This window comes from Triticum urartu, chromosome 2, assembly GCF_003073215.2.
Source record: "Triticum urartu cultivar G1812 chromosome 2, Tu2.1, whole genome shotgun sequence".
Classification (NCBI taxonomy): domain Eukaryota; kingdom Viridiplantae; phylum Streptophyta; class Magnoliopsida; order Poales; family Poaceae; genus Triticum; species Triticum urartu.
This window is the reverse complement of record NC_053023.1, coordinates 4674726-4685886: the sequence shown is the minus strand read 5'-3', so window position 1 is coordinate 4685886 and position 11161 is coordinate 4674726. Positions and strand designations below refer to the sequence as shown.

At 48.2% G+C, this 11161-nt stretch overlaps 1 pseudogene; it reads right to left on the bottom strand.

Moving 5' to 3' along the window:
- Window positions 1-1612: 1612 nt before the first annotated feature.
- On the bottom strand, window positions 1613-4430 carry LOC125534686 (annotated as a pseudogene).
- Between the last annotated feature and the right edge of the window lie 6731 nt (window positions 4431-11161).

Below are 11161 nucleotides of genomic sequence, written 5' to 3'. Positions count from 1 at the left end.
GCATCGTAATGGAATTTTAGCATAGAGGAATGAATTGGCATCCCTTTATAACTACGCTTGTATAACATGGGAAATATGGGAGAATGTACATCATTCAAGAGCAAGGGACTAGATTAATGAATTAGTGTGAATGAGTAGATTGATGTGTACATTTAAAGAACTGATGTAGCATGGCCATGACATAATCCAGTTTAATGGAGAAAGAGAGAGGGGGGATGGAGGGAGAGGGAGGGGGATAGATCTTGTAGAAAGGAGATAGTGGGTAGAGAAAGCTTGAATGTTCCGTCATGTGCAAGTCAATCGTAAATGATATGTTGAAGAAGGTTAATGTTCACCCACTAGAATATGTATGCCCTTGTTGCGACACATGAGCAATTAACTATTTCGGATAAGATTGATGTTGAACCATTTTAATATGTACGCCCCGTTGCAACACACAGGCTTCTTGCTAGAAATGTCCCGCTACGGCAGAAAACCGAGCGGGAAGGGGAGGGTCCGGCGGGAAAAGGGAAGGGTGCGCCGGGTGTGTTTTTTTTCTTGGCACCGTGTGTTGGGGATAACATTGCGGATAGTTCAGACAGCCACTTTTCTCCCCCATATATGGATTGGATTTGGGGGAACCCGGACAATCCAGACGGTTGAATTTTGGGGAGCCCATTGGGCGCCCATTCGATGTCCCAACACATCCGGACATATAAGGGAGTAAGTTTGGACCTTGAAGACCATTTGTTATGATTGATTTATATGCATTGTAGCCCGTAGCAATGCACGGACGTTCTACTAATTTGTCAGAGTGGATATAGTCACTTACTTTTTGCTGACTGGGTCAAGAATGACTTTCTTTAGCGCATATGGTCGCGTGGGGAGCTTTGAAACCCACACAACCACACTTCTCCCGCCTGTGGCTCTGGTCATTCATCGTTATCCAACAATTCCTCCATCTCACTCTCCGCGCCCTCATCCTCCTCCTCCACCCGAGCCAAAACCATGTGAGGTCCCATGCCCACCCTATGTATCGTGACAAACAATAGCATGTTCATCCTCCTCCACCCCGTCTCCTCCTCAGACTCCTCTGCCTTAGTGTCGGTTGGGGGGGGGGGGGTCTCTCGTGTCCCTGTGTGGAAGTCTCCGCACCCTTGCCCTTCGTTTTCAACCTCACGATCGGCCCGACCTCCAAGCTGTTAATCACATGAACAAGACTCTTCTTGTTGGCGCCCTTTTTATTGTTAGCGTCTATCATCTTTCAATCACCTGCATGGACAAAAAGTATTTTGATTACTACACATGATACACCTTGAGGTTTAGAAATTTGTAAGAAATCAAAGCAGTTTCATAAGCACAAGTAAGGAAGCTCATAAGCTAGCACGCAAGTAAAGCTGTCCATAAGAACAAGTTATGTAGTTCATAAGCAGATGTACTGCGATTCATAAGCACAACTTTAGAAGTTTTAAATCAAAAGTTTAGAACTTCTTGGCCAGAAGCACAAATTCATAAGCACAACTTTAGAAGTTTTAAATCACAAGTTGTTACATCAAAAAGTACATTGACTATCGAGCTGTCAGACTCGACAAAGTTTACATTCACCAGTACATAGTTTTACAAATTTCAAAAGTCAGTCGTCGTTGGGGTCAGTTGGCTCAGGAGTTTCATCATCACTATCACGCATGTCTTCCCACCAATCTGGAATATGGTCTGCAGGTGCACCATCCGGCTTATTGTTTTCGCCTCGACGAAACCGTTCAAGTAAATCCAAGTCCTTCAGGTTCTGAACGACCACATCGTTGTTCGGCTCACAGTCTAGGTTTATGCCTTCATAATCTTCATCGATTGGAGCAGCTGGTTCAGTCTGCGTAGGTACCGTGGTCACAACATCCCAGCCCTCGGGATGAGGCTGTCCTGAACGTCCATGCAGTAATGCGCTCACCATCGCCTTGATTACAATGTAGGCAAGGACGATTATGACTAGTGCGGCAACAGACAAAGTCGACTTCCAGTCCCTGCTGGAGCCGGAAGCATAGGCCACTAGTAGAGCCAGCAAATTCAGCATAACAACCGAGTGCATCACCTTAAGGTGCAACGGTCGTTCTAACCTCTTGAGTCGCCGTCCCTGCTGCTGCTGCAGAAGCAGCAGCAACAACATGATAATGGACGCCGCGAAGGAAGCGGAGTTGCTGTAAAAGAAGGCAAAGTACCGCTGCTTCATGTTGTCCTGCATTGCCGGTCCGCCTGCATCGTGGCCAGCGGTGTCGCTCTGCCAAATTCCGCCTGGCGGATCTAGACCAGACTGGTACGTAACACCCGCCACCAGTATTCCTAGCAACATCAGGTGTTTGCGCTTTGTATATAATTTCCTAATTTCTGCTTCTTCTTCACTTATTCTGGGCTCCTCTTCATCTGCCATCATGAAGGTTACTGTCCTCACGAAGAATTTTAGGACCAGTACAACTAGAATCAAGAAGGCCACAGCCAGCAAAAGAAAGATGCCGATGGATGTTGTCAAATGCTGTGTGCTCCCGGCCGCATAGGCACCCATCAGACAAGACAATCCCAACACCGTACAAAAGGTTAGCGCATAGCTTTGTATGGCTGGTCTGTACAGGTCGGGTTTCGCTAGCAAAATCATGGTCGCGACCGACGCCACGAAGCTTAAAGAGTTGGAGTAGAAGAAGACATTGTAGCGGCTTGGATGGTTGTACACGAGGACCGGGTTGCCTGCCTTGTGCCGGTCATCGCTTTGGAGCCAGAAACCGCCCGGAGGGTTAAACCCGGCTTGGTAACTCATGGCTGTGGACCCTTACCAGGAGGTACAACAGCTTGCGCTTCTTCCTCAAATTCTCTCCCTCAACATATAGATCATAACTCGTGAGGAAGATAACATGAATCACCAGGTACACGAGAACAGCACTAGCCAATGCCATGACATAGATGAGGGTGTTTATGTCGCTACAAACACCGGCGGCGTATGCACCACTGAGACCAAATAATTGCAGCATCATGACCTTCTTCACTGCGCGTAGCCTGAGCACGTACCCTCTCAACACAAACAGGATGATGGTGACCAAGGAAGAGACAAACGCAACAGAACTGAAGTAGAAGAAGATCCAATACCGAATGGCATTTGTTGTAAGGAGGATCGGGTCGCCGGCGAGATGATCGTTGCCGTTTTCTTGCCAAACGCCACCCGGCGGATCTAGCCCCGCTGGGTAGGTGATGGCCGTTGCAAAAGTGGCCAGCAATAGAAGAAGAGAGCTGGCTGACGAGCGCTGAATCTGCACATTTCTGTCTTCTCTAGCAATCTGTGGAGCTGAAAGAACATGCCAATCTCGGCTGAAGGTTGTTTGTCCTTTTGGAAGAAAGATCTTACAGCTGGAAGTAGGATGCATACCAGACCGGCAGCAACCATAAGGACCACATATATAGGCGGTGGTGCCAGTCTCCCTGCAGCTTCCAGCGGCGTATGCCCCAATGAGACCGACCAGCACAGCCATGATGCATCCGAACATCTCGTGAGACCGTACGGTCGTCCGCTCATGAAGTTTCCGGCCGAGCAGCAGCATGATGATGAGCAGTGAGGCCATGAACGCCGTGGTGTTGCAGACGAAGAAGGTGGCCAGGCGTACCTTATGGTGGCCCTCGCTAAGAACAGCGTCGCCCGGGTGGTGGCCATTCCGGGTGTTGTCCCAGAAGCCACCCGGCGAGTTCAGCCCGGACACGTACGTGATGCTCAAAGCGAACGTAGCGAGAAGCATCATCATCTTGCGGAGCCGCTCTTCAAGTTGGCGCATCTGCACTGTGATATTGTCTTGCTCTGCCGGAAGAGGAAACTCTGGTGTCCGGCTGCCCCACGCCAGCACCACCTGGACTGTGAGGTAGATAAAGACTCCGGCGGCCATTAGCACCGAGGTGTAGACAGTGGTGAGCATGTCACGGAAGCTCCCGGTGGCGTAGGCTCCCATGAAGCTGAGCAGGTCCAGCACCATGAGCACACGGAGTGGCATGATCCTGACCCACACCTCCTTCTTCTCGAGCAGATCAATGGAGAGCAGCAGGAATAGGACGATGACCAAGACCGAGGAAGCCAACGCCAAGGCATTGCAGTAGAAGAACACAAGGTATCGGATCTTGTTGGTGGTCTGGATGATTGGTTCGCCGGCAAGGTGGCTGCCGACGGCAGCATCCACGCTATCTTGCCAGACACCCCCCGGCGGGCTGAACCCCACGCCATATGTCACCGTCACCACCAACGTTGCCAGCATCAGGAGGTACTTCCGCAGGATGTACTCCGACGGAACCTTTTTGGTTTGTAAGGGGGCCTCCGATGCCGCCTCCATTACCTCAAGCGAGCTTGCACTTGATGGCATCCTCTCAGGAATTAAGCTACCTAGTGCCCTGCTATTCCCAATCTCTACTGCCATGCGAAATGTGCAGTAATTGAGGGGGTAGTAGCTTGGTAGTTTGTTCAGAGTGTGTGCACCTCGATCCAGATTTAAGGACAGAACCGTTTGAGAATAAACTCCTCGATCGGGTCCTTTTTCACATGTCTATGAGTTTGTGACATGTGGTGGATCGAGTTACCCGAAGATACCTCGTCCCCTCCACGCAGTTGCTAGGTAGTAGCATGGTTTCATGCACGCTCTTAACTATTATTGTAATGCTATTCTTAGTCTCTAACACGATGAGTGTACTCTCGTCTTTGTGATTTAACTTCAGGTGTTGTTCGGATATCTGGATTATACAGAATCTAATTAATCTCTAAAAACAAGGAAAACATCTAAGAATAAATCTAAGTTCAGCTACTCCAACCAACCTGTGGATTCAGAAATTTTGGTTCTCCAAAACCTAGAATTCCAAAACCCTGACGGAGAAAGAGTAGCAATATCCGGTATCCAAACAACCACTTAACGATCAATTTGATTTACATGAGTTGTACTACTGTGCGTGCACTTAGCTCGGGTGTGATGGAGTTCCCTTTCTAGTATACTACTGCGTTCAATTACCGAAGAGACCTTTTGAAAGTCAACCCTTGCTGTGCCTTTTTTGGGCATCTCGATGAAATTTATATGCTCCAAGGCTGCAGGGTTCTGTGTAACCCCGAGGAGCACGCGCAATCCATCGAATACCACCCATATTTCTACATAAAGCACCCTAAGCAGTACAACTAGATTACTGGTACATAGTACAGGCCAGTTAGATTAAGACGGTGGGCAGGCTAAAGACACGGTGGTTTACTAACTTTTGCGCCAAGAGTTTGACTATATGTCGTGCAGCGGAACATGCTCCGTCTCTACCACGTAGTTACTAGCTACTGGCATGGTTTCATTCCTAAGAATCTTTCAATAGGCATCCATGGTTCGTCGATCCTTCTTTTATGGTTTACAACGGATGGGCGCAGGCCGTCGCACATGTGTTCCACCGTGAGAGCTAAGCATGCGACACATGCTCCCCACATTCCACAACAGGCATGCTGTGCCACATTTTTTCGACAACCAGTCACCCAAATTGTCAGAGGGATAGGAACAAATAGGCAGCAATTCAGCATACGTCTGAGGCATTCCAGTAATTCTAATTGTTCCTGAGTGTAAAACCTTTATATTAATACTCATGCAATGAGGAAATTAGGTGGTTTTAGATCCATACCAGGAGCGGCGGCCAGTAGGAAACGGAATCTCATTGGCATCAGTGAAACCTGCAGGAGCAGAGAATGGTAGCTAGCATCGGATGCAAATTAATTTCAGAGCCAGTCCACCCAGCAATGTACACACCCTCTCGTCCACCGCCGCCGGACGGGGACGCATGACCAGCATCAGGATCAGAGAAGCAGGAGATGGCTAAGGAGAGGCTCCCGCCGGACTTCTGGGATGCCAGCGGCGTCTTGGGAGGGCACCCTAGAATATTGGAGGGTTAGGTGTCAGCAGAGATGGTGATGGTTTCCTTCTATATTTGCGCATTCTGGTTTCATAGGCTACTAGGATCTAGTCATTTACAGGTTATAAAAAAAGTATTTAGTCATTTAGCTGACATCATCGGTCAAATTTAGAGCCAAATGATGCTACAATTTTTGTAGCAAAATGATGATTTTTAAATTAAAAAATCAAAGGATTGGCACTAGATTTGTGTGCCATACCGCAAAAATTCACATCCAAATCCGATCGACATTTCAATGAACAAATGGATAGATTCCACTATAGATTTTTGATTGATATTCACTGCAAATTTTGGATTTGCTACGACTAGTTGACAACTCACATGTTGGAATTTGTCTCTTTTTTCTCTTGATCCACCGAGTTTTTATACGACGCCTCCTGGGCTGATAAGTTAGTAAAATTTAGCATAATTTGTAGTTGGTGTTTGGTGAATTGGGCAAATGAAATTTATTGAAAAAATTGAACATAATTTATCATGTTTATTCTGTATGCTGAACCTCTTTTTTGGAGCATTATATATTTCACTTAGTCAGAATATATAGTGCAGTTCTCTCCCTCCCCGGTGAAAATTCAAAAAAAAAAGAATATATAGTGCTGCTAATTGAGGTCTTTCTTTCCCCTCTCTCAAGGCAAGCCAAGGATTAGAATAATGGCATTACGGGATATGACTTTTTTTATTAGAAGTACAGTGTGCACATCAATTTAAGAGCTTCTCAAATTACAGACGTTATTATATTACAGCATTGCCAGGTCACAGACAGTGTAACCTGTACTCCGGTTGGGCCGACTTATAGTATAGCAACTAAAGAAACCATACTGCCTTTTTTTATATTCAACTAATCTAAATTCGTACTTCAAGTTGCTGACCGGCCCTGTTTTTCTTAGCTCCTCGCTGAACCATCGTTTAAAGCGTAAAACACCATTTTATCTTTCCTCTCACATCCTGTTTTCCCTGTTTATTTTCCTCTTATTCATGTCTAGCAGGATTCATTTGCTACGGACCAACCTTTTGTCAAGCAGCATCACAACCTTCTCTCAGGAAACATAACAGTCAACAAAGATATTTTGGTCTTGATTGCGCAAATTGACTAGTAGCAATCGACTTATTCTTGGACAGATTAAAAAAAATTAGCTGCATGATCAAATGGATTGTTCTGATAACTTTCTTAACCAAACTAGCCTTTTTTTTTAGTAAACGCTTCCCTGAAGCCGAAATAGATTATTCTTTCCGGACCGAAGCAAGCTGTTGTTTAGTTTCAATTTCATGTCAAACATGTGACTTTTCTGCGTTCCCTCAAAAGGCAAGTGTGCCAAACAAAATCGAAAACTAATCAACAAAATTATTATATGGATAGGAATAACTATGCAGCGCAATTCAGCTAACTGGAGCATTCCAGTAATTCTAATTGTTCCTTTTTTTGTGTCTTTGTACCTGTACATAACTTTTCAATAATACTCCTGCGATAGAAAAATCAAGTGGTTTTAGATCCATACCCTGAGTGGCGGCGCTGTGGCCCATAGCAAGCGGAGAGGCATCTCGCCGCCGAAGGATACACAAGACCTGCGAGGAACAGGAAAGGTAGCCAGCATCAGATGCTAACTAATTTCAGAGGCAACCTACACCGGGGTGTAGAACAGCGTTCTGCACTGTAGAAAATGTCCCTCTCGGTCGGCGGCGGCATGCCAGGACGCGCGACCAACACTGGAATCAGTCCAGTCCATACAAAACGCTAAGCACTATTCTCTGATCATCCACTGTAAATCTGCAGTTCAATTTTCCGGCCTATGTTCCCTTAAGAATCTCCGTTTTCTTTTAGCACTTACATAAGCTCAACGATGACTGACTATTGTTAATGGCATAAAACAACATTTTATCCTCCCAGGTCCCTGTTTTGTTTCCAATTTCTGTCCCTTTTAATCATGTCTAGCAGGATACATTTGCTATGGACAGACATTTCTGAAGCAACATTATATCGTTCTCTCTAAGAGCAACTGTAGCCAATCCCCTAAAATTTAGAGTAAACAGCCGAGTATCCTTTAGTGAAATATTTTTACTCAATATTTTGGTCTTTTCTAGTCGATCCCCTAAACTTAGCCGAGTAAAAAACAATTGGTGCACACAAACACAAATTCAATTCAAACAAGTACTTATAAAACCTACTAAGACGAAATTCGGTGCCGATTCATAATATTTTACGTTGACATTAACTGAAACTTAGACTAAACTAATCAAAACATACTTAATTAATCACTATCCTTCAACAAGCTTCTTCCAATCGCCTCTAGTAAGCCCATCGATCATGGGGTCAAGGCCTTGGCCGACGTCGTCGTTATCATTGCCGCCGCCGTCTTCATCATTCCTAGACAAAACAATGACATCCTTCCCACCTGCCGCTAGCTGCTCGTACAAGCGGCACTCCGCCTTGACTTGCTCTGGGTAGTGATGGTAGAGCTCCGCTATGTACGCCTTGCCGTCGGCTTCCGCCGTGATGTGTTCTCGAGCCTCCAGGTCCTCCCTCCTTACAGGGACCATCCGCGGGTCGACAGGATCCAACCGCGGCATCTCTCCAAACTCGAAGTTCTGGTGGCCGTCAGCGCGCCGTGCAGGCGACGGACATGATTTTGTACGCCTATGCCGCCTGCTCGGCAGAATGGAAGCTCCTGGTCCAGATCTTTTTGTGGGTGAGCCGGTCGGTTATCTTGACCACCATCGTTTCCCAATTCCGCTGCCGCACGCCGATGTACTGCCTCTGTGGCGGCGGCGGAAGCTCGGGGATGCCGGGCAGGCGGCCGCGGGAGGAAGAAACGGCGGCACGGCCACGGCCTCAGGACCGTCGTGGCGGCGTGGATCTACGCCGCGGATGGGCGGCGGGTAGCGGCGGCGGTGGGATCCAACCATTATCGGCGCGGGAGTGGGTGTGGGTGCGGGGCTCGTTGGCGAAGATTGGGCGGCGGGGATTTGGTGGAGCAAGGCGGTTGGATTTTACTCCGCGACCGCGAGTAGTAGTAAATATAAGGGTTTGGCGCCGCCCAGATTAAATTTCTTACTCCTCAAGTATTTTTGGGCTTTGGTTAGGTGCCGGTTAGAGGAGAAAACCCGAAAAAAAAATCTCCTCTAATCAGTTTTAGGGGATCGGCTAGAGTTAGCTCCAAGGAAACATAACATTTAACAAATGTGTTTTAGTGTTGATTGCACAAATCGACTAGCAACACTACAATTATACGACGACAGATTAAAGTTGTTCCGAAATACTCCCATTTCTTAAGAGAAAAAAAATGAAGCATTTTGTTTGGTCAGTGCAGTTGTTAATGCTTTGCTGAAGCTAAACTGGATTTTTTCCCCTTTTCAGTCCCAACTCCCAAATAAGATGTTGTTTACAAACGAATATGAACCACTTTTTCTTTTTTTGACATACAATCACCCAAATCAATATGCTTACTATTATGCGTTAAGAAAATCAAGTGATTTTGAGATCCATACCCGGAGCGGCTGGAGGCCCGAGCGGATGGAGATGCAGCAGACGCCGATCGATTTCGGGGCCAATCTGCACCGCAGCGTGGTGGAACAGTGGGTGCCCCGCGCCCATCCCTTCCCTCTTGTTCTTGTCCGGCGACGGGGGACGGTGGGGGGTGACCAGCAGCGGGATCGGAGGAGCCAGCCGGAGACGGCGAAGGAGGGGCGCCGGCGGCCCGCCCCCGGCCTGCAGTGCCTCGGCGCCGGCGGCACCGTGGGAGGGCGCTCTAGAGGTGTTGGCGGCAGTGGCGATTTGGGCAAAATCTGCTTTTGCAGGCTATTAGGGCATCTCCAGCCGCGCCCCCAACAGGCCCCCCCAGGCCACTTTTTCGGCGCCGGCGCCGAAAAAACGGCCCAGTCGCGCCCCCAGGACGCCGAAAATCGTCAGTTCGGACCTTTTTTCCGCCCGGCGGTCACAGGCCGAACCCGGCGCGCTGGGCAGCCGTTGGGGGCTCCGGCACTAGGGAAAAGCACGCCTGGCCCACACCGCCAGGGGAAAAGTCAAGGTTTTCTTCCCCGACTCGCCTCGCACCCCCCGCGCCCTCGGCCACCACTAGCTGTATCCCGGCGACGGCCGCCGCCCGACTCCGGTAGATAGCCATTCCCCGCGGGAAAATAGCAGCGCTTCGCCGCGGCAGCCCCTCCCGCAACAGCTGGGCGTTTCTGGTCGCAGTTTCCGACCGCGGAGGCGCGGTTTAACGGCGGGTTCACGGCCACCGAGCGCAAGGTGTTCGGCGATTTGCCCGTCTCGGCGATGGACTCGGATGAGGAGGAAGAGCTCGTCGCGCTGCTGGAGGAGGAAGCCGCGGCCGATGTCCAGGAAGAAGAGCATCTGATGGTGCTCGCCGCCCTCGCCCAGCTGCTGGCGAGCAGTGAAAAGCCGCGGCGAGGTGGCTCGGCGCCGGGGCGGGTGAAAGCAAAGAACCGGCATCGTCTGCAAGGCTACTGCATGCTCTACTCCGACTACTTCGCCGATGCTCCACTTCATGGCGAGAGAATATTTCGGCGCCGTTATCGGATGAGCCGAAAGCTCTTCCTCAGGATTGTGAATTCCATCCGGGAGTTCGACAACTACTTCAAGTGCAAGATGGATTGCACTGGCGCTCTTGGATTCACCTCCATCCAGAAGTGCACGACAGCGATGAGGATGCTTGCATATGGAGCTCCCAGTGATTCACTCGACGACTATGGGCGCATGGCCGAGTCCACCAGCATAAAGTGTTTCTACAAGTTCTGTCGGGCAGTGGTGGCAGTGTTTGGGCCACAATACATGAGAACACCCAATGCGGAAGATGAAGGAAATATGCCCTAGAGGCAATAATAAAGTTATTATTTATTTCCTTATATCATGATAAATGTTTATTATTCATGCTAGAATTGTATTAACCGGAAACATAATACATGTGTGAATACATAGACAAACAGAGTGTCACTAGTATGCCTCTGCTTGACTAGCTCGTTAATCAAAGATGGTTATGTTTCCTAACCATAAACAAAGAGTTGTTATTTGATTAACGAGATCACATCATTAGGTGAATGATCTGATTGACATGACCCATTCCATTAGCTTAGCACCCGATCGTTTAGTATGTTGCTATTGCTTTCTTCATGACTTATACATGTTTCTATGACTATGAGATTATGCAACTCCCGTTTGCCGGAGGAACACTTTGTGTGCTACCAAACGTCACAACGTAAATGGGTGATTATAAAGGTGCTCTAC